The sequence below is a fragment of the Macaca fascicularis genome, chromosome 1 (assembly GCF_037993035.2).
Source record: "Macaca fascicularis isolate 582-1 chromosome 1, T2T-MFA8v1.1".
In the NCBI taxonomy this organism is placed as follows: Eukaryota; Metazoa; Chordata; class Mammalia; order Primates; family Cercopithecidae; genus Macaca; species Macaca fascicularis.
The window spans coordinates 163,462,348-163,490,117 of NC_088375.1; the positions used below are offsets into that span (position 1 = coordinate 163,462,348).

At 37.3% G+C, this 27,770-nt stretch overlaps 1 long non-coding RNA gene across 1 annotated transcript in view; it reads right to left on the reverse strand.

The window, feature by feature from the left end:
* LOC123568330 (uncharacterized) overlaps positions 1-27,770 on the reverse strand; it is a 144,417-nt gene that overhangs the window by 13,543 nt on the left and 103,104 nt on the right. The window contains exon 3 of the long non-coding RNA XR_006691570.2: positions 1,584-1,641. This is a non-coding gene — a long non-coding RNA (uncharacterized lncRNA). The remainder of the gene's footprint in view (positions 1-1,583; positions 1,642-27,770) is intronic.

Consider the following 27,770-nt stretch of genomic DNA (forward strand, 5'->3'; position numbering starts at 1 on the left):
CTTTGGTGGGGGAAAGAATACAACTACTAGATGATTACATCACACCACATGCAAAATACAAGTCACATGGTAGCTCTAATGACAGTTAATGAACCAGGATGAAAACAGTAAAGCAATATTATTATGGCAATTTATATCTATCACTCATTAATCCTTAAAAACATCTGTTCTATTATAATGTTATTGTAAAGATCAATGAAAAATAAACCGGAAAGTGATTTCCATCTACCCAAGTGGCCTTCTGCATTTTTTTCAGCATTTCAGGGCATTGGAAACACAAGCTATTCCTACAATATCTTAAAATCATAGGATTCTGTCCTAGTCCAGTCTTTTCATTTTGCAGGTAAGGAAATTGTAGAGAAATTAAGAGGCTTTTTTTTTTTTTAACCAAAGTCACAAAATACTAAAGGGAGATCTTAAATCTGGACTGCAAAATTTTTTCTGACTCCAGATCCAGTGGTTTAATGTTCAAAAGCACAGACTCCCAAAGACTTTCATCTTTGTTGGCTTTGCACTGGTCTCTGGGGACTAAATGCACAGATGGGTGGATGAGTTGTAAACTCCAAAAGGGGCCATTCTGGAACTCTGGAGAGTTGGGGACTGAATGTTCTGCATGTTACTCAAGTAAGTGCATGCTCCAGTTATTTCCGAAAAGAGTTTTAAATAGAAATCTCAACAAATGTTTTAAAGAGGCAGAAACAAAAAGGCAGTATTACCTCAGTCTAGAAAAGAGGAATGGAAATACTGTGCTTAAGATGACTTTTCTGTTCCATCTCCCACTTCCCAGTTATCCTTCTTAGACTGTAGTTATAAAAGCACCAGCAATAAAGTCACTGTTGTATCATCTGTGTCACATACGTGACACATGTTATTTTTGTTATGCTTTATACACAGATGTTTCTAGTTGGCTTTGTTTTGGACTCACCCAAAAATGGGCAGGGGCAGACGAAAATAACGTTGGACATTGGTTATTGTTTGCAAGAACCGTTAATATATAAAAGCCCATGTTACTTTTCCTTACTCTTTTTCCATGGAAGCGGTTCTTTGTTGCCTTGGCTGCCAGATTCCTGTGCCTCATAGGATTGAAAGGAAAGGAAAGACAAAGAAAGGGGGATGGAGAATGTAGTGAGAAAAAAAGGAAGAGACAGAAAGAAAAGAAATAGAGAGAAGGAGAGGAGAGTAGAAGAAGAAAAAAAGAGCAGAGAAAAAGGCACCATAATACTTTGGATGGCACAGCATAAAACTGGTGTTTTGGAGTCAAAAGAGCAATAATTTTAGAGCCTGAATAACAGAGTTTTATGGTCAGCTCAGCCTTTATACTCTATGTGATATTAAATTAAATAAATTTGTGACGTCTCAGTTTCCCCATTTGTCAAAGGAGAATAGAATATTCATTCTATTTCACAGTGTTGTATTAGAAAAAGTAAGCATGAAAATACTTTATAAACCATAAGTAAGTGTAATATAGGAATCCTATGATTATGATGGCTTAAGAAAGCAAATGATCAGAGACAAAAAGTCACACAAAAGGGGCTGCCTTTGTCCAAGTATCAGAGCACATTTTTATGGCATCTGAACGTTACCCTAATTTTCAGTGAACATCTTCATCCCATTTCCATCTTTATATTATAGAAAAGCCACCTAATGAAGAGCAAAAACTTGGTTTAAAAAAACTATATATATATACACACACACATATATATATATATATTTATCAGTTTACCCTACAAGGCTCATGACACATACTTTGACATAACTCTTTCAAAAGGCCCTTGACTAAGAGCAAGGTGGCCTTGGATTGGATTAGAAGTCATTTCTGCTGACTCCACAGGAAACTCCAAGGAACAAGACCACAGGCCGGGGAGTACCCGGAGGCCCATGACTCAGCGCAGTGGTTGAACTGCTGATCTGAAGCTGGCTAATACTCACTGTCTCCCCTCAGCTATTTTCAGAAAAAGAAACAGAACCCTAATGCGTTCTCTGGAGTTCTGAAATATGTGTTTTTGTTATTTTTATGACCTATGTCACAAACTAGACTTTATTAAACTTCATTGCTGTACATGACATGATATTTTTTGTCTATTCATTTTTTTCTTGCAACAAACTGCAGTCTCTTTGAGGGCAACTACTACTATGTTGTTGTTGTTAATCTGCAGCCAAGCATGGTGTAAGGCATAAAGTAGAACTCAATTAATATCTATATGATTTATTTATATATGTATTTATTCACATATTTCAATAGATTAAAGATCACATAGACGCAAGTCATTTCATACAGGCACAGGCTAGTTTATATATTAAAATAGTTGTATAATTGATCATTTGCATAATTAATTAATTCATCTGAGTATAAACAAGTGCCCACCAAGTCAACTAGAAAGAACAATTAATTCTATAACAAGCATGAAGTCATGCCAAATAGTGCTAGAACATCTAATAATCATGTTTATAAAATCTGTTTTGTTGTAGCTGTTAAGAAAGACAAAGGAACAATGGTTGAGCCTTCAGACATATATTTGACAACAATGTCTTCTATCAGGAAATGCTGATAGTCATTTCATTTCTAAGAAATATTGTTTCTTACAATTCCATTTAGTGGTTCCTTTTCTTTGATTTGGAGTACACATTTTTCCTTTAATTAATATTACCATTGTATAAACTATACAACTTCTATTTATTCATCTACTTTAGAGACTTAAGAATAATTATACTTTTTTCTTGCAGGAAGATGGCACTATTGCTTCACTCTTAACTTATCATGGTATAGTGAAGAAAACACTAGTTAAAAATCAATAGAGTTAGGTTTTGGTTCCCAAAACCAAATATTTTGTCAATGTGTGACTTGAAAAGTTACTAATTTTGCTAATCTTACTGACCCTCCATTACTTATCTGTAAACGTTTTTTGCAATAATTGCACCAGATAATGTCTGATAGGAATATTGTCTATACACTGCAAAGCACCATAAAAAGGTTCATAGTGATAATTATAACAATAGATACCATTTGTTTAATAGCTATGGAAAGTTAGGAATTGAGCACTCAATATTATTAATCTTTACAATCATTATGCAATATAGGTGTTATTATTCTCATTTACTTGATGAGGAAAATGAGGCTTGGGAAGCTTAATTAGGTAACTTACCTGTGATCAAACAGGGATGAAAGAAAAGAGCCAGAATTTCAAACCTAAATTGGCTGATTCAGATATTAAAAGAGAAATATGCTACTGGATTTGGGATGAGTTATTCACAGGAACTTGGAGTCAGTTTGCTTCCATTTGTGCCTCTCTCTTTTTTCATTTCCCTTTTCAATGTACTCTCTAACATCCTTCATTTTTCTAACTTTGGAGGGCCCAGCTGGTGCTAATCTGCATTACATTGTTTCTTATCTTTTTGGGTTTACCTTCACTTTTCCTCATCTGATATACAGAATTTAAGTAATGCTGATGATCATCTGATCCACTTTAGTTTTACTAGATATTAAAGAGGATACACAGAGGTAGAAGCAACATCTTAGAAGACAAGAGGTCAGGAGACTTCAGATCCTTGAGCAAAGTTTTCCAAGTATTTTTGGGTAGACACCATATGACACAAAATGACAAAAGGCCACAACGAGAAGATAAGATTGCTGGTTGGTATTGTTTAAAGACAAACATTTTCAAGCTGAGAATGTATGTCACATTTTCAAATTACTTTTCCCGAATCTTTTGATACTGTCCCCATGATTTGTCATGTGATGTGGGTTAGTATGGTTTTGGGAAATAAGCTGATGTGTAAAAACAAAGAAATGGTTTCAGTGGGAAAGGAGGAGTTTTAACCTATATAAATCTTTATTAACATTTCCTCCTTGAAAAGGGGCCTTTAAAATGGCGATATCTAGTGAACAGTAACATTATCAATGGGGCAAACTGACATAATCCATGGCTCTTGTTATAATATACATTGAAGGCTGTAACATCATCTATGTAATATTAACCAATTATGAAGAAATGATCAGCCAAATCTAAATTGAAGGTCATTCTATAGAAAAACTGGTCTTTACTCTTCAAATATCGTAATGTCATGAAAGTACCCTCCAGCCTCCTAAAAGGGCAAAGGACTGAATTAAAATATACTAAAGGCTAAAAGAGATGTGCAACTATAGTCAGTACACTATTTCAGTAGAGAGGTTCTTCTAAAAAATTAAAAACAGAAATACTAAATGAGCCAACAATCTTACTTCTGGGTATATATCCAAAGGAAATAAAATCACTATCTCAACAAAATAGCTACCCAAATACCAAAAGGAAAAGAAGCCATTATATGAAAAAACTCATGCACATGCATGTTTATAGCAGCATAATCCACAATTGCAAAAATATGGAACCAACCTAAGTGCTCATCAACCAAAGACTGGATAAAGAAAATGTGGTATATATACACCATGGAATACTTCTTCGCCATAAAATGGAACTAAATAATGGCCTTTACAACAACTTGGATGGAATTGAAGACCATTATTCTAAGTGAAGTAACTTAGGAATGGAAAATAAAATATTGTATGTTCTCACTTATAAATGGAAGCTAAGCTACGAGGATGCAAAGGCATGAGAATGATAGAATGGACTTTGGGGACTCAGGGGGAAAAGTGGGAAGTGGAGGGTGAGGATTAAGACTACATATTGGGTACAATGTACACTGCTCAGGTGATGAGTGCAACAAAATTTCAGAAATCACCACTAAATAACTTATCCATGTAACCATAAACCACTGGCTCCCCAAAAGCTATTGAAATAAAAAAGTAAAAAAATAGCTGCACTCACACGTTCACTGCTGCATTATTCACCAATAGCCAAGATATGGAAACAGCCTAAATATTTACAAGTAAATGAATGAATAAGGAAATTTGGTATGTATATATGTAGGCATTATATACAAATATATATATATGCCCACACACACACACACACACAAACAGTATTCAGCCTTAAAAATGAAGTAAATTCTATCATTTGTGACAATGTGGATGAACCTGGAGAACATTATGCTAAGTGAAGTGAGCCAGACACAGGAAGACAAATGCTGTATGATCTCACTCATATATGGAATCTAAAAAAGTCGAACTCATAGAAACAGAGAGTAGAAGAGTAGTTACTAGGGGTAGCTGGAGTGAGGAGGGGAAGAGGAGATTTTAGTGAAAGTACAAACTTGTAGTTCTAAGATGAATAAGTTCTGGATACCTAGTTTACAGCATGATGACTACAGTTAAGAGTAATATATTTTATGCTCAAAATGTGCTAAGAGAGTAGATCACACATATATGTAACTATATGAAGTGATGGATATGTAAATTAGCTTGTGTGGTAGTCATTACATAATGTATATGCATGTCAAAACATCATTTGTACACCTTGAATGTACACAATTTTTATTTGTCGATTTGACCTCAATTAGGGTGAAAAAAAATGGGGCAAAAAGAATGTTGAAATTGTCTATGTACTGTAAAACTATGTGCTGACATGGAAAAAAGACTATGATTTAGTCAAAAAACAGGTAAACAATTTTTGTAAAAATTATACACACACATATTTGTACTCTAAGAAAATAGAAATTCTTGGAAACAGTGATGGGTCAAGTGAATCAGGACGTAAGATTAGTTGTCAGCATACTTAAAAACAGCATCATTCTTTTGCTTTTGATCATCTTTTATGTTTTTATATAATATGAAACTGGATCCTAAGCTATTACAGGTTCAGACGAGGTATAGTGTGCAGGATGTTTATTAAAGTGTGCCATGGGATTAACAACCTCAGAATGGAGGGTGAAGTGGTAGGGTTGTGGATCCCAATGACGGGTTCAGACAACCACAATAGGAACTCAAGTTAAGATGGCTCCTGAGAGCTCTCACACACTGTGTTGAAATAACAATCTTGTAATGCTCTTGCCTCAATCTGTCTTTGGATACCGGCTGTCCTAAGAAGAATGTGGCCTTGGGAGAGGGGCTCTCTACAGCTGAAGCAATTCTTGCAGGAGTTGACTGCCAAAGTCTGTCTTCAGATGTCACTCCCAGCAGCTCAGCAACAAGTACTTTCTTGAAGGAGGGTCTGGATGGTGCATCTTCATCTTCATATATAATTTATTTTCTTTTGATTCAGCAGTAACATGTTCCTTTAAAAAATGTTTAGTTGAATTTGGGATTCTAATTTCAACTGCTCAGTAAGAAAATTAATAGGTTTACATAAGCTCTACCTTCTTCATTCATAGCCCTGCTGCTACACATGGCCGTACATTAGTTCTTAAATTCTATTAATCTTTCTTTATCTTTCTTAGTGCCAGCTATGGATGGAATCGTGTCCCCCTAAAATTTATATGTTGAAGCCCTAACGACCAATGTAACTATATTTGGAGATAGTGTCATTAGAAGGTAATTGGAAAGATGGTGTCATTAGAAGGTCATAGGATGGGGCTCTAATCCAATAGGACTGATGTCTTTATAGAAAGAGGCAGAGAGAGATGCACACTCAGAGAAAAGGCTACATGGGGACAAAAGTGGCTGTGTGCAAGCCGGGAAGAAAGCCTTCACCAGAGATCAAATCCTGCCCAGGACCTTGATCGTGGACTTTCCCGACTTCAGAACTGGGAGAAACCAAATTTCTATGCTTTAAGCCACTAAGTCTGTGATATTTTGTAATGGCAGCCTGAGCTGACTGCCCACAATTGAAGGGCAGATCCAAAACTTGCCAAATAATTAGACCATGTGATTGATAGTTCTCAAACTGACATGATTTTGTACATGGCACAATGGAATTCTAGTAACAATGTGTGATATAATGAAGTCATATCATGTTCAGCTTCCTCCATCCCTTTCTTTGTGTCCCTACTCAGTCACCTGATTGTTCTGCCTAAACTTTTATTTATAATTGTTTAATTTTATATATTTTTTCCGTTTAAAAAAGTAATTGAAATATGTTATGGAAAAAAATTGTGCCTTAGAATTGAGCTTAGTTTGTTGTTTGCTTTTATAATGCTAGTGACATTATGAAGACACTAGAGTTTCCTAAGATTCTGTGATCCAGATTGGTTCATTTTTCTTTACCTTACTGGGATTATAGGAAAACAGTAGTTACTTAGAAAGGGTTCTAGTAACAGTAATATTTACCTATTGATCAGGCTGTTTGATATCTTCAGAAAGAAAAGGGTGCTTTAGAAAAAAACCCATCCAATCTCACTTTTTCTTTTTTGGCCATAATTGGAAAATGGCTAGCCAAAGCATGAGCACGGGCAAGGTATGTCTTTCCTGTTCTGTGTAGTGAATACCAGCTATCTTTTGTGGGATTAAATCCATAGTTTGAGGTTTATTATCTATCATGGGGCCTTGAGGAGGAGAGCAAACAGTGCAATAGAATGAATTGGTAGATGTCATTAAATGAAGGATATAAAGCAAAAGTATGTCCAAATGTAAGTTAATGGATTATATCCCTAGGCAGAAATTGGAATATGTGCTTTCTCAGATGTAACATTTTAATTGGCCTACCTGGTAGAAGGTTAAATAAAATGTACACTAAACCTCATTACTACTCAATTGTCAAATAGCCTCCCTGCAACATGATTAAAACTAGCAGACTGAGTGGGCGCAACCCAGAATTATGAGAGAACTAAAAGTTGTCTTTAGGAGCACTTTGCAACACAGAATTTTAAGTGGTCCCATTAGACCAACTATGCTCTTGCTATTTTATCCAGGAGTTTTAAGTACAGAGATGGGTATTTAAAAATTCCCTTTTCATATAATAATCCATTTCAAATGCCCTTCTGGAAATTATCTGTGATAGTACATTTCTAATAAAATACCACTGCTGAATGAAATCTAACCACCTGGCAAGAAAACAAACTATTATATCTTAGCATGATATTTGCAGATTTTTCTGGCATAAAGTGGTTCAGAAAACAACAGATTGTCTTTGCTACTCCCTAGCCCCCCAAACAAAATCTATTAAAGATAACCTCATTCAAAACAAAGATAGATGTGTGAGGATGAACACAAAAGAATATCAGAAGCCTTTGAAATTCCTAAAAGATAAAGATGAGCTCGAAATTTGTCATGATTATATTTTTAAAAATTATCTTCTATGCTATAGTGAATAGATTTTCCACATTTTTTTCTCTATTTGTGCATGTTGACTACCTAGCTACCGGCTGTTCCAACCATTATCTCTCCAAATAACCAGCAAAAAGAAATACCACAGCTTGTGTCACTGTGCTTCTGGAATTCCTTCTGTCAACAAATATTTATTGAGCCTCTTCTTTGTAACAAATTCACTGAGGATGGCCCAGTGAAAAGAAAACTTCAGCCCTTCAGGAACTCTCAATCTAGTGGAGAAGAGCCCAAGTAAGCAAATACTTGCAATACAGTGTGATAAGAGCTACAATAGTGAAAATACCAGGTGCAACAGAAACACACCAGAGGGATATCTAACTTAATCTTAAAGGGAGAGACAAGTTAAAAGTTCAGAAAGGAAGTAATGTTTAAGTTGAAACCTAAAGTAGAGAACAGGGTCAAAGAAAGAAAAGGGCAACAGGAAGTGCAATGATTGGGAAGTAAGACCAGGTGTGTCAAAATGGTGACAATTCGGGTAATTTGGTTAACTTACAGCTTGGTTTTCAAGGTAAAGTGAGAGGTATTGTGGGCGATAAAACAGGAAAGCTAAGTTTACAAGGAAGTGGAAGATTTGCAAACTGCTTTACAGACTTCAAACTTTATTAAGTCAACATGGAAGGGTTTAAGTAGGGAAGTCACAGGATCATATTAGCATTTTGGAAAAATCACTCTGGCTAAGATAAAGATATGAAGAACAGGTTGAATTGAGATAAGTTTGAATCAAGGCAAGACCAAATTGTTGGTAATTAAAATGCTATTGCAGCAACCCAGTGGCAGTAGAATGAAGAAAAGGAGATGAATTTGAAAAAGATTTAGGAAGTAGTTTTGACAGGACTTAGTGATGATTGTCTTAGGTAGGAAATGAGAAAGATTTAAGAGTCAAAGATGAGAATTAAGTTTCTGGCATAAAAAGTTGGATATATCAGATAAGTAAACAATGATGGGAGGGAAAGTGTATGTATTATGGATAAATGGCTTGAAAATTAGATTTGCAGTTCCACTTTAACTGAGAGATAAGAGAACAAGGAAGAATTGATTAAATGCAACAAGTTTGTAGGTATAGTGGCAACAAGTTTGTAGGTTGAGTTAATTTCAGTCTAATGATTTCTCTCTCCTTTAGAAAGTCAGAGCCAAAGTTGTCTGCTGAGAAGCAGAGAGATAGGAAATACGGAGGTTTAAAGAGAATAGATAAATTTTGAAAAAGCCGATTTTCAGAATGGAATAAAAAGTGATGAGAAACTCATAGAAGAGATGTTAGGCAGTATTGATCCTTTTGAAGCATGGGTTCATAAAATTAATTAGCATTAATGGCAATTAAATGGCATTAATTCTCAGAGTTGTGTGATTTCTTTAAAGTCATGCTCAGTTTCCTAGGTAAGAAGGAGGCAATAAATAAATAAATAAAACCAAATTGATCTAAAGTTGAAGGTTTTCCAGGTAACCAAGACATAAGAAAACAGGACAAGGGATTTGAGGATAACAATGACAAAAACAAAAACGTTTGAAGACAGTGGGGTTTTGGCTGGGTAAAGCAGGAAATGACAACTGGAGGGGACTGACAGGGGAAAATAAAAGGAACAAAGGATTAGAGGTACTAAGAACTTGAGGGATGAATCTAGTGACAATCACAGAGGGAGAAGCAAAGATAGGAAAAGAAAAGAGGAAAAAATGCAGTCAGAGACTAGAATGTTTTAAATTAACGCTTCAGAAACAGTCGGAAGTTGAAGGTGATGACAAGCAGGTGATGACATGCTCTAAGGAGTGTGTTAATAAAGGTAAAGATCCCTGAAGTTGAGGGAGTGCAGGCACAGACAGACTGCAATAGATATACTGTCCTGGTGTACATTGAAATGATTCGGGCAGGGGAGAAAACTGAGGTCAAGGAAAAGACCATTAAGGCACTGCCAATATATTCAAAGAATGAGGGGCAGTCACTAGCATCAGATGATCACACCGACAATCTGGGGCAAAGGATGGAGTGAGCCTTTAGAAGTGGAGATTTGGTATGAAAGTGAAAGAAGAATTATCTGGAATAAAAACTGAGGCATGAAAACTACTCATGCAACACTAACCCTGTGACATGTCAGGGTCAGGATGTAGAGGGAAATAGTCCTTTCTTCTATAAATACATCTCACTCCCCTTCTCAGCAAGAAGACCACCCTCCATGGGCTTTATTAAAATTTAATCACCATTTTGAATTGGGCTTATTGTAATTATGTTTGTAGAAAATAAATCCTTTTCTCTCTCTTTTCAAAACTGACTGGGTTTTCACGGCATGAATATTTGGGACCCTACACTCCAGCTGCTGCACATCAATCTTGCATGAGCACCAACCAGAAAAGTGCACGTGCTGGCAGAAGGTGAGGACCACACTGGGTTTTCTCATCCAGGGATGGTCACCCTGATGTGTAATCAATCAACAGGAAAGGTGTGCATTTTGCAAAGATCCTCCAAGGGGTCACTTTCCTAGGTGTGATCAATCTCCCCCATGCTGATCATGTTACAGCGATTACCACTCTATTCTAACAGCTTCTTCTCCAGGGAGAAACAAACTTTGTCTGTGAATGTGTAGTATGGTGTGTCTTGTCAGGTTAAATTACCTTGTAACATAACTCACTGTAAATTCACCTCATAAGTAAAAACCAATCGGAGATTTTAAAACACCATCCAAAAGCATCCTATCTGGAGGTGGAATTATGTTCTGCAATTGCAAATGAACCATGCCAGTGACCCTTACCATCAGCAAAAGAGTCAGCATTTCTTCAATTCACCACATAAGAAAAAGAGGTCTGCCACGGTTCTTATGGCCTAAGAAGTTCTTGCTGGGCCAAAAAGATACTGCTTGTTCTTATGACCTTTGAAGAGATAGATAGGAAAAAAAACTAACATGTAAGGAGCACCTCATGGATGTTATGCTAATGCTTCACACATTTTTTTATAAGACCGGAATAAGTACTGCCTTCTCTGGGAAGCCTTCCCTGGCCACCTCCCAAATCAAAGGGTGATGGATAATTTTCTGTGCTAACTTAACTGGGCCATGAGGTGCTCAGTTGTTTGGTTAGACAACATTCTGGATGTGTCTATGAGGATATTTCTAAATCAGATTAACATTTGAATTGTAGACTATGTAATGTAGATTGTCCTTTCCAATGTGGACGGGCCTCATCCAATCTATTGAAGGACTAAATAGAAAAAAAAAATGGCTGAGTAAGGAAGCATTTTCTCTCTCTGCCAGTCTTCAAATAGGAATGTTCAATGCTGGCATGCTGGACTTGGACTCAGACTGGAACTCATCAGCTCTCCTGGTTCTTAGGCCTTTGGACTTGAATTGGAACTATACCATGGGCTCTCCTGGGTCTCCAGTTTTCCAATTGCAAGTCTTGGGACTTCTCAACCTCCGTAATCTCATGAGCCAAGTCCTTATTTTACCCTGACTAATATGTAGTTTAGTGCTCCTTATCTGTTGTCTTCCTCTGCTGTCTGCCACATAATTACCATCTCCGTTATCTTGCTGTGTACTGTGGATTTTTTCTACGAGACTGTAAGCTATCTGAGTGAGTCTTACTTATTTTAGTATTGTTAGTGCCTAGAACAGTATCTAGCACATAAGGGTGCTAAGTGAATGGGATTAATTAGATATTTAATGCCCATAATATAGTCAGCATCATTACTATTTTTATGAGGAATCTAGAGTTCAGAGTCATCAAATAATTGATATAAAGCCACATAGTAAGTGGTAGAGTTTAGTTTTGAAACTGGGTGTGTCTGACTCCAAAATTCCCACAGATTTTTTTATACCACTTCCTTTCTGCTTCCCATTTCAAACAAAATTTCTGAGTAATCCAATTTAATTCTAGAATTAACTCCACTAGAATATGAGAAAGGCAGTGAATGGGATTTAAAAATTTTGACTCCAGAGGCAGATTGCTAGGGTTCAAATCCTAGATCCTCTGCTTACAGAACTCTAAACTAATTACCTCTCTTCCCAATGCTTCAATGTGTTTCCTTACCAACAAGTATTACCTATGTGTATCAGTAAGCTATTGCCACAATACTGCTGCCAAACGAGCCACTCTAATGTATTAGTTTAAAGAGTAATCATTCTCGTGGATCTGCAAATAGGCTAGGGTCCAACTGATCTACATTATTAGGCTTGGCTTGGAGGTGGGAGCAGTCTTCTGCTTCCAGATGCAGCAGTTGGAGCATCTCTGGTTTTTATTGCAAGCCTGTAGCCAATCAAGGCAGCTATGCGTGGAATATCCTTCTTCCTTTCAGGACAGTTTTCTCTCTGCCACCCAGACTGGAGTGCAGTCAGGAGATCTTGGCTCACTGCAACCTCTGCCTCCTGGGTTCAAGCAATTCTCCTGTTTCAGCCTCCTGAGTTGCTGGGATTACAGGTGCATGCCACCATGCCCTGCTAATTTTTGTATTTTTAGTGGAGACGGCGTTTTGCCATGTTGACCAGACTGGTCTTGAACTCCTAACCTCAAGCGATCTGCCTGCCTTGGCCTCCCAACGTGCTGGGACTATAGGCGTGAGCCACTACACCTGGTCCATGTAAGCTTCTTAAGGCCTATGTTTGGTGCCGGCACTCTGGCCTTTCCACCCACATGTAATTGAGCAAAGTAGGTGACACAGCCATGTTAAGAGGTGGAGAAATATGCTCCTTCCACCATGTGATTGTGGCAAGGAAGTGGTGAAAAACCAGACAAGAAGGAATTAAGAACTGGGCCAAAATTTCAGCCTACTACCCTGTCTCTGAGAGTTGTTGTAGGAATCTAGTAAGTTAATACATGTATCACACAAAACAGAGACTAGCACTTACTAAGAGCTGAAACATGTTCTGAATATTCTACTTGTATACTAAAAAATGAGTTTGCCTTATAGGATGTCCCTGGCTCTGCCACTAATTAGGTGTAAGACTGTGATAAGTTGTAGGATCACTTCGTGTCCTTTTGTTTTTACCTACCACTCAAGTTTGTAATAGCTTGATTCCTTTCTTCATTGTATTACTCAAAGGATCCAATAACATATAGTAAGTGATCGTGTTTCAAAAAGAATAAAACATCCTCAGAATGAAAGTCATACACATGGCTAATTCTAAATAACCATTTGGTTAAGGTCAGTAAATTGTTCCAATTTTAAGTGATAGGAAGTCATAGTTCTTATTTTATAGATGCGGTAAATGCTTCAAGGAACTAAAGTACTTCTTTTCTGGCCATAAATCCAAATATTGGCTTAGACGTGATAGAATTAATGTTTCCTGTCTTCTAGGTGTTAACTGGGTCAGAAACTGAACACTGATACTAACTGTTAAGGTTTATTATCCTTCAGCATGAGGTGGTTCACATTCTGATTCTAGGGGTTCAGGGTAGTAAGGAAATCTCCAGGCAAGTACATAACATCACACACTCATTCAGCTAACAAATCTGCTAAGTGCTAGTTTTCAGGGGCTTACAGCTGTGGGGTTAAAGACTGTGAGGGCTACCATACATCTCTGAGAACAAGCCTAGATACCGTAAGTCATGAAATTAATTATCTCAGTTTCATGGGTTTCCAGATGCTAATGTGCCATATCCTATTCACTCTCCATCCCCACTGATGAGATAAAAGAAGAGGAAAAATATAATTAGCATAAAAACCACACCCAGAGAGAATGGGGTGGGTTGAAAGTGGCAGGAGCAGGATTCTGAGCAGGAAAAGAGACAGCATATACGTTCAGTTTTCTAAACCCAGGGCTAAGGCTCCAAAGTTCTGCAAGCTCTCTCTTTTTCCTATATACTGTTGTAAGACACAGATAACTGCTTTCTCAAGCACTTTCTAGGAAATTCATTTTAGATAAACATTGGAGTCATGGAAGAATCTTCAGGGATGGTGGAGACTACTGAGGCAGGGCTGAAAGGGCTCTCATCAATAGCCTTGAGGGCAAACAAGCACCAAGCATGGTGTCAGAATACAATACAGTAAGTGCTATGTCATGGGAACATAAGAAGAGAGTCCCCAAGTCAGAGGCTTCACAGAGGACACAGAATATCTGCTGAGATTTAAAGATGAGTAGGAGTTTGGCCAAGCAGATCTAAGGCATTTCAAGCAAAGGCAACAGGTGCAAAGGCATAGCACATGAGAAAACTAAATCTATTTGGAAGAGTATTACTATAGCCTATTCATGAGCAGTATTTACGTGCAATTTAGAAAGCAACCAAAAGGCCCTGTTACCTCTCTCCCTTGAGCCTAGCATCTGGAAGAGTTATCTTAGAGTCTGAAAATACAAAGCCAGGCCTACAAAAAATAATGACATTCAATGTGATACATGTTAAAATGGAAATATATACAAAAACTGGTGGCATAGAGAAAAGAGGTCTTTAGGGATGCCTGGGGAACCAGGGCTGCCTCCAAGTATTATTTCACACTCTTGCAGAACCACTGTTCCTTTTCTTACTCAGTATTATTGCTAAATTTGGCCCATTAAATCACATTCCTTTTCACTCCTGGAAACTTTTCTCTCCATGGCCCTCCATCTAGCTTCCATTGGGCTTTCCCTCACACTGTTATTTCACCCTGTTAAATATCTCCAAACCCCATTTCCTAAGGATGGGTTTCAAGGTCTTTCCCAGGCAGCTCCTAAAACTTGGAAATTCGGAAATTCAGCTAGGTAACAGAAAGAAAATCACCTTAATACACCAGTCACCATTTATTTTTATCAAGAGTGATTTGTAAATCACACACTGCATGGGAGACATTGCTGTAGGCACCAGGGATACAATGAGCATAACAAACACCTCTATTTTTTATGGTGCATACATGCCAGTGTCTCAGCACCTCAGCTCCATTCCTATGATCCAGTTGGAAATCATATTTTTAAATGTTATAACAGAAATACAATGTTAAGAGCAGTGGGGCTTATTAGAAGGTTTTGAAAGAAAGATCTATTTACTGGAGAGCCACCATTTAGGACAAATGTCTAAATAACATTGCCAATGAGATATAAGCATGTGGATTTGCGTATTAAAATTGTTTTTCCCTCCTTCTTTTCTCTGTTCCTTCCTTTCAACTCTTGTTTGTTTTCACCTGATTCCCAGTCATGAAAATAAGATGTGGATTAAGATCTGTGATGATTTCCACATCTTACTGTAAAATAGTGTTGTTTGAATTCCTAATCCTTGTGCTTCTTCTCAAAGAGCAGAGTCTACAATTTATCTTTTGGTAGCTAATTCTAGACATATGTTTAGCTCCAGAACTTGTGTCAATCATTAAAAGAGCTTTAACTCATTGCTATAAAAAGTGGTTGGAATCCATTTTATTTCTCAAGCATATCACCCACCCCGGTTACATGCAAAGAGTGGACTCATTGATGATTCTATTAAGTTTAGTCATTATATATAAATGGAGTCACATCATATGCATATTTAAGTTGCACATAATTAACTTCAGTACCAAAGGGAAAGAGAAAGAGTTAAACAGTACAGAAAATTCCACTCATGATTCCACTCATGGAGCACAAGCCCTAATCTGAGTGTGAAAACAAGAGTTATGGTGTTGCCTCAGTCTCAGGTCTCATGTGTCTCTCAAAAAAATAAGTGCAATTCCAATGTTTAAAGATAGCATTTTTTCATACAACATTGCCCCCAAATGCAAGCCAACTACTTCATCTGATGCCCAACTGCAGAAACAGTGCTCTATTCCCGGGCTGAAAATAAACCTGGAAGTTAGATCTATTGAGAAACTGTATGTCAGCCTCCAAAATGACATATTTCTAATGTATTTCCAAAGATAATTTTGCTTTATGTAACATTTGCCTTATAATCTGTCTTTAAGACTTAACCTCAGTGTAAAATATTATTTCATTCTACTGCCAAACTGAGATTGGTCCAAGATCTTTGAAGCTTATCTCTCTGACCCAGTGTAGCAGATGCTGTTAGTATCCTCCCATATGCTCTCTGCATTCACCACTACTGTACAAACCTTCTAACACAAACTGCCAGCATCTGCAGCTCTACCTGAGGGCTCCCTCCAGCCACCAAGGTCTGCTTTGCTCATCTATGGGGCAGGCCAGAAATGCTGAGAAATGAATGAACACTAGAAATAGCCCATAACAATGACTGACAGGAAGATGGCAGATGACAGGCTAACTCTCAGGTGCATATTTCACAGTGTACCCCAGAGTTCCCTATCGAGATGAAGGTAGGGTTGCCTAGAGTGGTGAGTTGCTTGATGAAACCACGTATTGGCTTTCTTTCCTCCCCTTTCCCTTTCCTAGTATTTCCTGGGATCCCAACTAAGAAAATTTCCCTTAAATCTTTGTCTCAAGAGAAAGGTTACTTCCGGAGGAATGCAAACTACAACACTCAGAGTCCTTGCCCCAAGCATCAGACTCAAAAAAAAGAAAAAAAAATTATCAAAATTGGGTGAAATGGGTTCAGTCCCTGAATCATGACTTTTTGCTCACATAGCTGGAGCAAATAAGACTATGGTTTTATATAATCTTTGGTTTATATAATGTGTGTAACGTTTCTTAACACCTATGCCTAGAAAAAATAAAATAAAACCTGCTGTAGGGGTATAAAATTTGAACCTAACTAAATAAAATCAATTGTGATTTGATACCTGATAGCATTTTCCCATAGGAAAAGTCTGGAACTTACTTGGGTGTTTTCTGTGCCTAGGGAGATATTTGGACCTTTCAGCAAGAACACTGCTATCTATTCTGTCCCTTGTATCTGAAAGTTTAAAAATTCATATTTCCAGTGTGTTGGTCCACAGGTATTTCTTTCAAACAACTGCTGGTAGAATTCACTTACATGAACTAATTTAAGTTATATGTTTAGAACTTTCCCTGGGGTTAGAAACCTTTAAATTTGATGCGTACATTTACACAAACCAAAATAGACAGAATAGTAAAATCCCATATTAAATGAAGAAAGTCACTGCTGTTATTCCTAGGTATGAGAAATCTAGGATTCCATAAAATTTCACTCTCAAGAAGATAGGTATCTTCAGAATTACCTTCCTAGAATAAAGCTTGAGGCTGAAAGACATAAGAAACCATTGCATTTTTAGGGCAAACAGAAATATAATACTGTCCTATAATATTATTAAATGTCATCTCAGAAACTGTGGATTTTTATTGTAAAGGAAAAAAAGATTTAAGAGGCGTATTTCTCAGTAGTGCTTTTGGCCATTTTCCTCTAAAGGTGCATTTTGTTGCAAATTTTCCTGTGGAAATTTAAGATATTAAGATGTCACGTAGACCTTCACCTCAAACGGTTGCAGTGATTTTAGACTGAGTAATATTCGTTACCTCTTATTACGGTTCTTAGCAAATATTTCATTAACTGGACACCCTAGTTATAGTGCTGAAAATCTGTATCTTATATTTACTAAAAGCCATCTCCTTTTGTTCCTGGTGGAGTGTGAGCGCTCTTCGTTGATGCCTCCTCTATGCTGAAACATTCCGTATGCCAGCTGATGTGGAGTGTTCTTGGCACCCTCAAGACCTGAAATGACTGGCTCTGGAATATATTGTATTGATCTCACAGTGACATTTGTGCCTCTAGCTTGTTCCCCGGCTGGGGTCTGAGATAGATCCACACATAGGGTTGCCTTAGGCTTGAGGCAGTCGGTTGAGTTTGTACCTCTAAACATTATTTATCATTTGATTCTCTTTAGATGACCTGCAATTGTTAATTTTCAGTTTAATAAATAAAATAAAATCATCTGCTTTGTATGTTTCAGGAAAATAATAAAAACAGAGTCTGATCGCATTGATTTTATGTAGACTGTAAATCTTTTTTTAAGGAATAATTATTTTATGCTCAGATAAAAATAATGTAAAAATAATCGGAAATATTCATACTCAGGGGAAACACGACCTGTTTCATTCAAATGACAGAAAATAGTTTCTAAATCACTTTAAATCATAAGGGCATATGCATAGAAAGGACATTTAAAAGGCCTTTTTCTTTGCTTTAACATTTCACCCATGCAGGATTGTATCTCATTTCTTTGAAAACAACCCTTTAGTGCTTATTACTGTGCTGTCTTTGAGAGCAGATCTCCTGACTTCTATTATAATGAGGTCTAAAGAGAAAGAGAGAGGAGAGAGAGACAGAGGCAGGGGATTTTAATGGGAGGATATCTTGTTGTTAGAACCCATAAAGCTAAAGCAGCCCTAGAATGATAGATTATTTTGTTTCATCAGTTTCAAAACAACATTTGAAGAATATGCTAACATTCTCTTAAAAATCTGTTCTTTCTGCTCATAATCCCAAGCAGAAATCTTCAGATATTGTGAAAGCATATTCACATTTCATTACCACAGCCGCCCAGGCAGCTGTATAGAAATCTATCAGTCATTGATGTTTTTGAAGCACTGACAGGCAGTCTTTAGGGAAAATCAAGTAAAAAGACTAACTCTGAATTAAAAGGTATGCAGATAACCCTCATTTTCATGATGAATAAATTTCAAATAAAGCTACCTAGAAAACACACACACACACACACACACACACACCCCACACACATACACACGCGTATTCCTCAGTTAATGTCAGCAAAATACACTAAATACATTAAATCCCTCTGAGACTAGTTTGGTACACTGGCAAAAATAAACAAAGTGATTCCAGAGATCATACAGCAGCTGTATGACCCTAAGATATTTGTCTCTCTGAGGGACAAAGAATCAACTGAACCCTAAATGTGCATCCTCCTCATGAGATTGTGTCCATTAAAGCTGATCATTTTAATCAACTTCATGATCAATATCCATCAGTGAGATAGTATTGGGTGCAATGATCAAAGTCTGGCCACTGAAACTAAAATACATGTCCTCAAGTAAGAAAAGAGTTGATTTGTATGCTACTTATGCAGAAGAAACAAAAACTCTCTGATATCCTGCCTCTTTCTTGGGTCTCCAACCCAAAAGAAAATGCCTTCCCTACATGGCAAAAAGGAAAATAGGCAAACGGCAGCCTATTGATAAAATAGGTTAAAATATCCAGAGTAATGAAACTAGATTAATGAACATACTAAAATAATTCATCTTGGAAAGGGATAAATGAAGGACTTTATAAAGAAAACCTATTCTTTATATGAGTAAGACTTATGCATTAATCTGGAAAAGTATTAAATCTACTCAAGTGGAGCATTTCTATGCAAACTTGATTTTATTTATAAAAAGCCATGCAAATGAAGGGTAAGAACTATTATGTTCAAACTGAGGAACGGCATCCTCAGAACCATCTCCCCATCCCTTTTTACAACCCCATTTACTTCTCTGCACAATTCTCATCTTTATGACAAATAAATTTCAGATAAAACCACCTAGAACACACAGAAACAGAGATCAATGGCATGAAATTTGTTACTTTAAGAAATGTATTCTTTGGACCTGTAAGACAACCAAGTTAGATAGTTCATACACAAATCAAACCATAACTGTGAACTCATTTATATTTTAATAAAATGGGGAGAAACAGGGAGTGTTGAATGTACACCAAAATATTATTTAGAATGTTTGTTAGTTAATTCAAATGAAAAACAGCTTGGGTATTAAAGTACATTTTCTTTTTCCCACTGGTGTGAATAATTTTAGCTCACAGAAATCTGGGGAATGCACAATAATTTTTGTCACTGATCCTGACACCACTTACTGAGAAACTGAGTAATTATATTCCCTAGAATCTGTCCCTATTCCTAGTACTATGCTGGTTATCTGCAAAGGAATATCTCTCCAATGATTTGGGTGAATTATATGATAGGGTTTTGTGTTCTGGTATACAGAACTGAAATATGATCTTCAATCTCACACACAGTAATTGCATATGGCAGATTAATGTCAAAGAGGCTTCGAAAAAGCTAGGTTCATCGTCAGAACTTTCCTCTAGTGCTGAGTTATTACCTAATGTGTTTCCCTGCAGTGTCCCAAAAAGATGAAAGAATATGGTTGGAAATATTATATAGTGCCCATAAAAGAGGTGTTCTTTCCCATCATTCAGAAAAAAGCAAGGAAAATATTTGCTAAACCATCATTTCCAGATAGCAGTCTATTGCGTGATCACTGAAACTCACCTAGATTATTTTGAGGTAGATCATACTTTGAATGTCATTTTAACATATTGATATGATCAGATACACATACTACCAATGTCTCAAGCTGCTCACTCTCTTTGGATGTAGTCATCACACACGGTGACCTAAGAATTTGATGGATGAGAATAAAGTATTAATGAGGTCACAGTTATGGTATTGATTTCTGTGTGAACTATCTAACTGAACTATCTAACTTGGTTCTCTTAAAGAACCAAAGACTACACTTCTTTTTTGCTTTTTTTTTTTTTAGAGACAGAGTTTCGCTCTTGTCGACCAGGCTGGAGTGCAATGGCACGATCTCAGCTCACTGCAACCTCCGCCTACCGGGTTCAAGCGATTCTCCTGCCTCAGCCTCCTGAGTAGCTGGGATTGCAGGTGCGTACCACCACACCCAGCTAATCTTTTATATTTTAAGAAGAGACGGGATTTTACCACGTTGGCCAGACTTGTCTCGAACTCCTGACCTCAGGTGATCTTCCTGCCTCGGCCTCCCAAAGTGCTGGGATTACAGGCGTGAGCCACCACGCCCGGCCCAAAGACTATGTTTCTTGAAGTGACAAATTCCATGCTATTGATCTCAAGATGAACTCATGTGGGTGGCTCAGTGTAGGCTAGATCAGTGGTTCCTTCATTTGTCTGTGCCTCAAAATTCCTGTTATTTCCATTTCTGCTTTTCTTTAGGCCACTCAATCTTCTGAATCCTAATCTCTGAGATGATTCTGATACAGACATTACCAGCACTTGGAAAATATTGGACTAGACTGATCTTCAAGCTAGGGGGAAAAACCCCAAAAGAACCAAATGTAGTGGATCAGTCAAGTCAGCTTCAGCCCTTGTTTGCTTCCCCATCAAAGAGTGATGCTCTCTTTTTCGTAGTTTGGTAACAAAGCTCCTGAAAGAGTTTTCAAGCAACACATAGCTATTTTTCTAGAAATTATGAAGAACTTTCCTAACTAGGCTAAGTGTTCCTTATGTGTACCCTGAGCATATCTCTGTCATTAAAGTTGCTAAATGTACTTTGATGTTCTATCAGTGTTTCTATTTCCTGAATTCCCCTATCTTCCAAGAACCTTGAGAGAAGGACAATTTTTAATTCCTCTTAAAGTCTACTATAGAATATGCACATGTTCTCAGCATATACTTTTGTTCTGAAATGAACTAGAATGCTGAGAAGACTCTTTTTCACATACTAGCTCTGACACCTCAAGCAGGTCTTTTTGTCTCTTTGGTCTTCAATCTCCTCATGAAGATGCTGTACTAAATGATTTCTCTAGCTTTTCCCGGCTTCCATCACTCTCCTGCTGCAGGAATTGTAATGAATTGACTAAGTCTGGACTCTACTCTTAAGGAAATAAGGATCTTTTCACTTCTTCTTAATCAATTTCCGTTTGACACAGGCCTGATCTGCTTAGTTCAACCGCAGAACTGAACAATATCTTAGGAAACTTTTGTTCTGTGTGCCAAGAATCTAAAATATTTGGGTCAACTCTAGAATCTACTGGAGTCATGAATTATACATATTATCTTCCACCTAATGTTGATCAATCATCCATTTGGCTTCATTGGGTTGCACATTAACAGAAATGGTTCTAATGTGTTCCAAAGGAGCTAAAATCTTAATATTGAGGAGAAAAGAGAGAAAAGAGAGTAACTCAAGGACCATTCTGCCAAATCTTTGTTATTGAAATTATATCTTAATGAGATTTTAAAAAATTATTTAGTGTCCCTTTCTGAATTTAAGCAGATGCAACCTAAAATTACTCAAATATTTATATTTCTTTCAATTGCTTTAATCCATTTTGTCACTTAATTGTATAAAGCTATCTTCTACAAAATAGTATGCTGATATTTTGAAATAAATTGATTTTTTTAAATGGACATGGATAAAAAAGCTACAGATGGGATTTTTATATACAGTTGTTTGCTCCATAGATGGAATATTGAATCCTTCACCCATTAAATGTATCCTCACCACAGATTTGCTGCACCTGCTATTTTACATCTCAGTATATTTTATACTGAATATTTATGGTCCTTTCAAAATAATATGGAGACACACTAAATGGTCAGAAACAGCCCAATGCTGACATCTACTGGATATACAACTGGACAAATTTACTATCAAAAGAATGCCTATATTCTACTTTATGCTGTAAAGGTATAAGAAACAAAGCAAAACTTACTATGTAATGCTTAATAAACATTTCTACTGGTTGTGTATAAATCCATATTTCATATCAACCAAAGATGCCACAGTATTTAAAAATGGCTAAAGTTGGGAGGTTAGACAGTACTGGACTCAGAATCTAAGAGGAAGGGGAAATAAGCTATTATGCTCTGGATGGGGATGAGCTCAGGAATAATGCACTTTAGCCACAGGTAACATCCTTCAGCTGCTAATCCACCTCTGTAGTAAATGGTCCTTTCCTGTGTAAATAGAAAACGTAGCTCCCACCCCTCTCCTCATCTGATCTTGGGAAATTATGCAAGTCCCATTTTAACTGATCTTTTTTATACCACTATGGTTTCTTTGGCAGACTTTTCTTGGCTTCTATGGCCCTGTTAGGAATTACACATTTATTTTGCCAAGGTATATTCAATTATTTTATAAGTTGTTGTAATAGGAAAGACAGACAAACTTGGGTTCAAATTCTGGCTCAGCCTCTTACACATATGTCTGAGTGAATTAGGGAAGTTATTGAATTAGCTAACTAATTAACTAAAACATTTCATGGCAAGGACACTCAAGATATACCCTCAAACATTTTTAAGTACACAATACTGTATTATTAACCATAAGCACAATGTTGTACAGAAGGCTTGTAAAATTTAGTCATCTTGCATAACTGAAACTTTATAAACGCACTCTCTGCTTCTTGTGCTTCACTAGTTCCACTTCACAGATATTGAGCCTTTTAAAATGGAAGGTTAGTGCCAACCCTGTGTTGAGCAAATCTATTGGTGCCATGTCATTTCTCCAACAGCATGTTCTCACTTCATCTCTCTGTGTCCCATTTTGGTAATTCTCACAAGATTTCAAATGTTTTTATTACTATTCTATCTGTTATGGGATTTGTGGTCAGTGTTCTTTGATGTTACTATTGTAATTCAATTGGGGCATCATGATTATCACCCATTTAAGATTGTGGACTTTATTGATAAGTGTTGTGTATGTTCTGACTGCTCTACCAACTGGTCATTTGCCCATCTTTCTCCCTCTCATTGGTCCTCTTTATTCCCTGAGACACTACAATATTGAAATTTGGCCAATTAATAACCCTACAATGATCTCTAAGTGTTCAAGTGAAAGGAAGAGCTGTACTCACTCATTTTAGACGATCAAAAGCTAGAAATGATTAAGCTTAGTGAAGAAGGCGTTTTGAAAGCCAAGATAGGCTGAAAGCTAGTCCTTTTGTGCCAGTTAGCCCAGCCATTAATGCAAAGGAAAAGTTCTTGAAGGAGATTAAAAGTGCTACTCTGGTGAACACACAAATGATAAGAAAGCAAAACAGTCTTATTGCTAATATAGAGAAAGTTTTAGTGGTTTATATAGAAGATCAATCCAGTCACAACATTCCCTTAAATGAAACCCTAATCCAGAACAAAACTCCAACTCTCTTCAATTCTATAAAGGCTGAGAGAGCTGAAGAAGCTGCAAAAGAAAATTTTAAAACCAGCAGAAGTTGTTTCACAAGGTTAAAGAAAAGAAGCTGTCTCCATAACATAAAAGTGCAAGGTGAAGCAGCAAGTGTTGATGTAGAAGTTGCAGCAAGTTATCCAGGAGATCTAGCTAAGATAATGGATGAAGGCAGTTATACCAAACAACAGATTTTTAATGTAGAAAAAAATAGCCTTCTGTTGGAAGAAGATGCCATCTAGGACTTTCATAGCTACAGAGGAGAAGTCAATGCGTGGCTTCGAAGCTTCAAAGAAGCTGAACTCTCTTGTTAGGGGTTAATGCAGCTAGTGCCTTTAAGTTAAAGCCAGTGTTCACTTATTCCAAAAATTCCAGGACCCCTAAGAATTGTGCTAAGTCTATTCTGCCTGTGTCCTAGAAATGGAACCACAAAACCTGGATGACAGAACATCTGCTTACAGCATAGTGTATTGAATATTTTAAGCCCACTGTTGAGACGACTGCTTGGGGAGAAAAAGATTCCTTTCAAAACATTATTGTTGATTAACAATGCACCTAGTTACCCAAGAGCTCTGATAGAGATGTACGAGGAGATGAATGTTGTTTTTATGTCTGCTACCACAATACCCATTTGGCAGCCCATGGATCAATGAGTAATTTTGAATTTGAATAATAAAGTGTATTATTTTAAAAATACACTATAAAGAAGGCCATAGTTGCCCTGGATAGTAATTTTTCAGATGGATCTGGGCAAAGGAAATTGTAGCCTTTTGGAAAGGAGTTCGGAAGGAGTTGATTCCAACCCTCATAGAAAACTTTAAGGGGTTCAAGACTTCACTAGAGGAAGTAGCTGCAGATGGGGTAGAAATAATCAAAGACATAGAAGTAGAATTGGAGCCTACCAGGCATGGTGACTTATGTCTGTAATTCCAGCACTTTGGGAGGCCAAGGTGAGTGGATCGCCTGAAGTCAGGAGTTCGAGACCAGCCTGGCCAACATGGTGAAACCCTGTCTCTACTAAAAATACAAAAATTAGCCAGGCATGGTGTTGCATGCCTGTAATCCCAGCTACTTGGGAGGCTGAAGCAGGAGAATCACTTGAGCTCAGGAGGTGGAGGTTGCAGTGAGCTGAGATTGTGCCACTGCACTCCAGCCTGGGAGTGAGACACCATTTCAAAAAAAAAAAAAAAGAAGTGGAGCCTAAAGATGTGACGGAATTGCTACAATCTCATGATAAAGCTTAAATAGATGAAGAGTTGCTTCTTTTAGATGAGTAAAGAAAGTAGTTTCTTTAAATGGAAACTACTGCTGGTGAAGATGCTGTGAACATTGTTGAAACAACAACAAAGAATTTAAAGTATTATATAAACTTAGTTGATAATGTAGCAGCAAAGTTTGAGAAAATAGACTTGAATTCTGAAAGAAGTTCTACTGCTGGTAAAATACTATCAAACAGCATTGCAGCAAACTTCAACTTGTAAACAAGATAGTATCTGTGAAGCACAACAAGGCCAAGTGCAATAAAACAAGATACGCCTGTAGCTCAGACATGTTTACTTTAAATGGTCAGATTAACATAATCTCTTCTGGTACTTGTTAAGGTTTCTCTCACCTTTCCTTCTCCAAACCAACATAGCCTCTGAATATAAATAATATCTTCAGAGCCCTAATGATGGAGGAAAGAAGAAACCCAAAATTAGAAAACTGTCATTTGTTCTTTCTTCTAGAAGCTTGGCAGTATCCATAAAAATGTTCATGGTCCCTTATGATTATTTAAAAGCCCTTGGAATCTGTTGCTAAAATTCATGACTGGTAAAGCTTGGGCTATTTTTCTCAGAATGCTTGAAAACCTCCCTGCCCACTCTAATGACTTGGCCCATCCTGGCTCCCACTCATATTACAGAGTATCTAAAATCTCAGCTACATTCTCCATATGGCCACTGTCCAAAGCAGCCTTCTGGCTCTCTACTCTTAGCTCCCTCTGCGTCATCTCTTCTGATTATTCAAGGACATTCTGCATCTTTTTTTATACCATATGAAGCCAAGGGAGATGCCTGGTGTCCAGCCTGCTCTCTGCACCACCATCCCTGTTCTCAGCACCCATACACACACCAGTGCTAACGTGAGTGATTTCATTAAGTAGTATCCTCCCAGAAATCCACATGGAAAAGTAGAGCACAAGCTCTATTTCCGCTTTCTGTAAAAATTCTATCTGTTGTGTTTATGTACTCTGCTCCCACTTTTCAAGGAGGACCGTGATGGGGCAGGTGCGGCACATGGAGAGAAATCACTAACATCTAACCTTGTCCCTATTATATTCCATCCATCGCTCTCCTCCTCTGGAACTGAAAGGCCTGTATTTTCTTCCCATTCCTGTCACAGAGAATTCCTCTACATCATACATCCTTTCCTAGTCCTCTTCCAAAGAAAAACTGAAAGTCCATACTAGAAGAAGCCATTGTCCTGGGGGGGAAGAACACAAAAGGAAAGAGTTTTTCATATGATATGTCCATGCCTAAGGAAAACTTTTTCTCTTAGAGGGAATTGAGATGGTTACTTTGATTTTAGTCATTAAATGAAATTTTATCTACACAGTCCAGGAAAGCAAAATGATATAACTTCAAAATAGACAGGACACAAGGATTAAGACTAAATTCCTTGAAAATCCAATCCAGCCTGTACCACCATTCAGAAGGAAATAGCAGAAAAGTATACCTAGTTAATTCTTCTAGGAAGACATCCCTGAATAAGATTCCATCTTTGTCGAAAGTTTAAATTGACCGTACCCATATTCAGACTTTTCTAATACTCTGAACTGAAATGGTTAGAGGCCCTAGAGTTCAAACCCCTGTACCTTCTCACATGGCCAGTGGACCAACACAATGATTAATTTTAGATTCTACCTCCCAGTAAGATTGAGGCTTTTGATACTTGACTATCCAGTCATAATTAGATGGGACATTAAGTGGTCTGATATACAAGTGAAGAACAGACAAGTGAATGACATTAGTTGGGGAAGGTAGGGCTTACAGTTCTGTGAAAACCTCCACAGCAGATGAGCCAGAGGAGAAGTGAGAAGTCCTTTCATGACTGTCAATCTTTCTTTGTTTCCTCCTCAGGACAGGGCCATACATGGAGGCAACACAGTCAATACTGAGCCAAGAGAACACTTCAACAGTTTCTATTAAATATGTATGGCTTTTTCACCATCATAAGGTCAAAAAATCCTAAACTGAACCATTTTAATTTGGGGACCATGAATACTCATTATTGTCTCTTGACAATAAGTATTGCTCAGCTTAAGTCTGGTGCAGGAGAGAGGGAGATGTAAATAAGGAAACAGAGTAGCAAAAGAGAGGAAAAAGTATTCATAGGGTCATTCAGGAAGCTTTCAACTGCAACTAGAAGAAAACAACTCAAAATAATAATAAATTATATACTAAGTCTCCAAATATTCCTCTGTTAATTCAGCAGCCTAACGACTTCTTTAAGGACTAACCAGAGCCCTTTATATCTTTTAGTATGCAAATCTCAACATGTGTACTTTGTCCTCAAGGCAGTTCTTCTATAGTTACAAGAGAACTGTCATGGTTCCAGACATTGGAACCAGGCATGGTGATGTTCAAGGGCTCTTCCAGCAAGGAAGTAGGGGAAAATATGATTATTAGGTAGACACCAATAGTCTCAGCTACAGGATTATAGATGCTGAGGGCAAGGCGGAGAGCTGTGATTCAAATAGAGTCCTTTTGATAGTTGAAATTATTAGTAATATTGTTCTTGTGGGCTGCCGGTAGTGGTAGACAATAGCAAATACAGTACAAGTTATCTTGAAGAAATTCAAATTATCTTGAAAGAAATTCTTAACGTCAGCCTGCTGAATGGTTACTGCTACCATTACCTACTGCTAT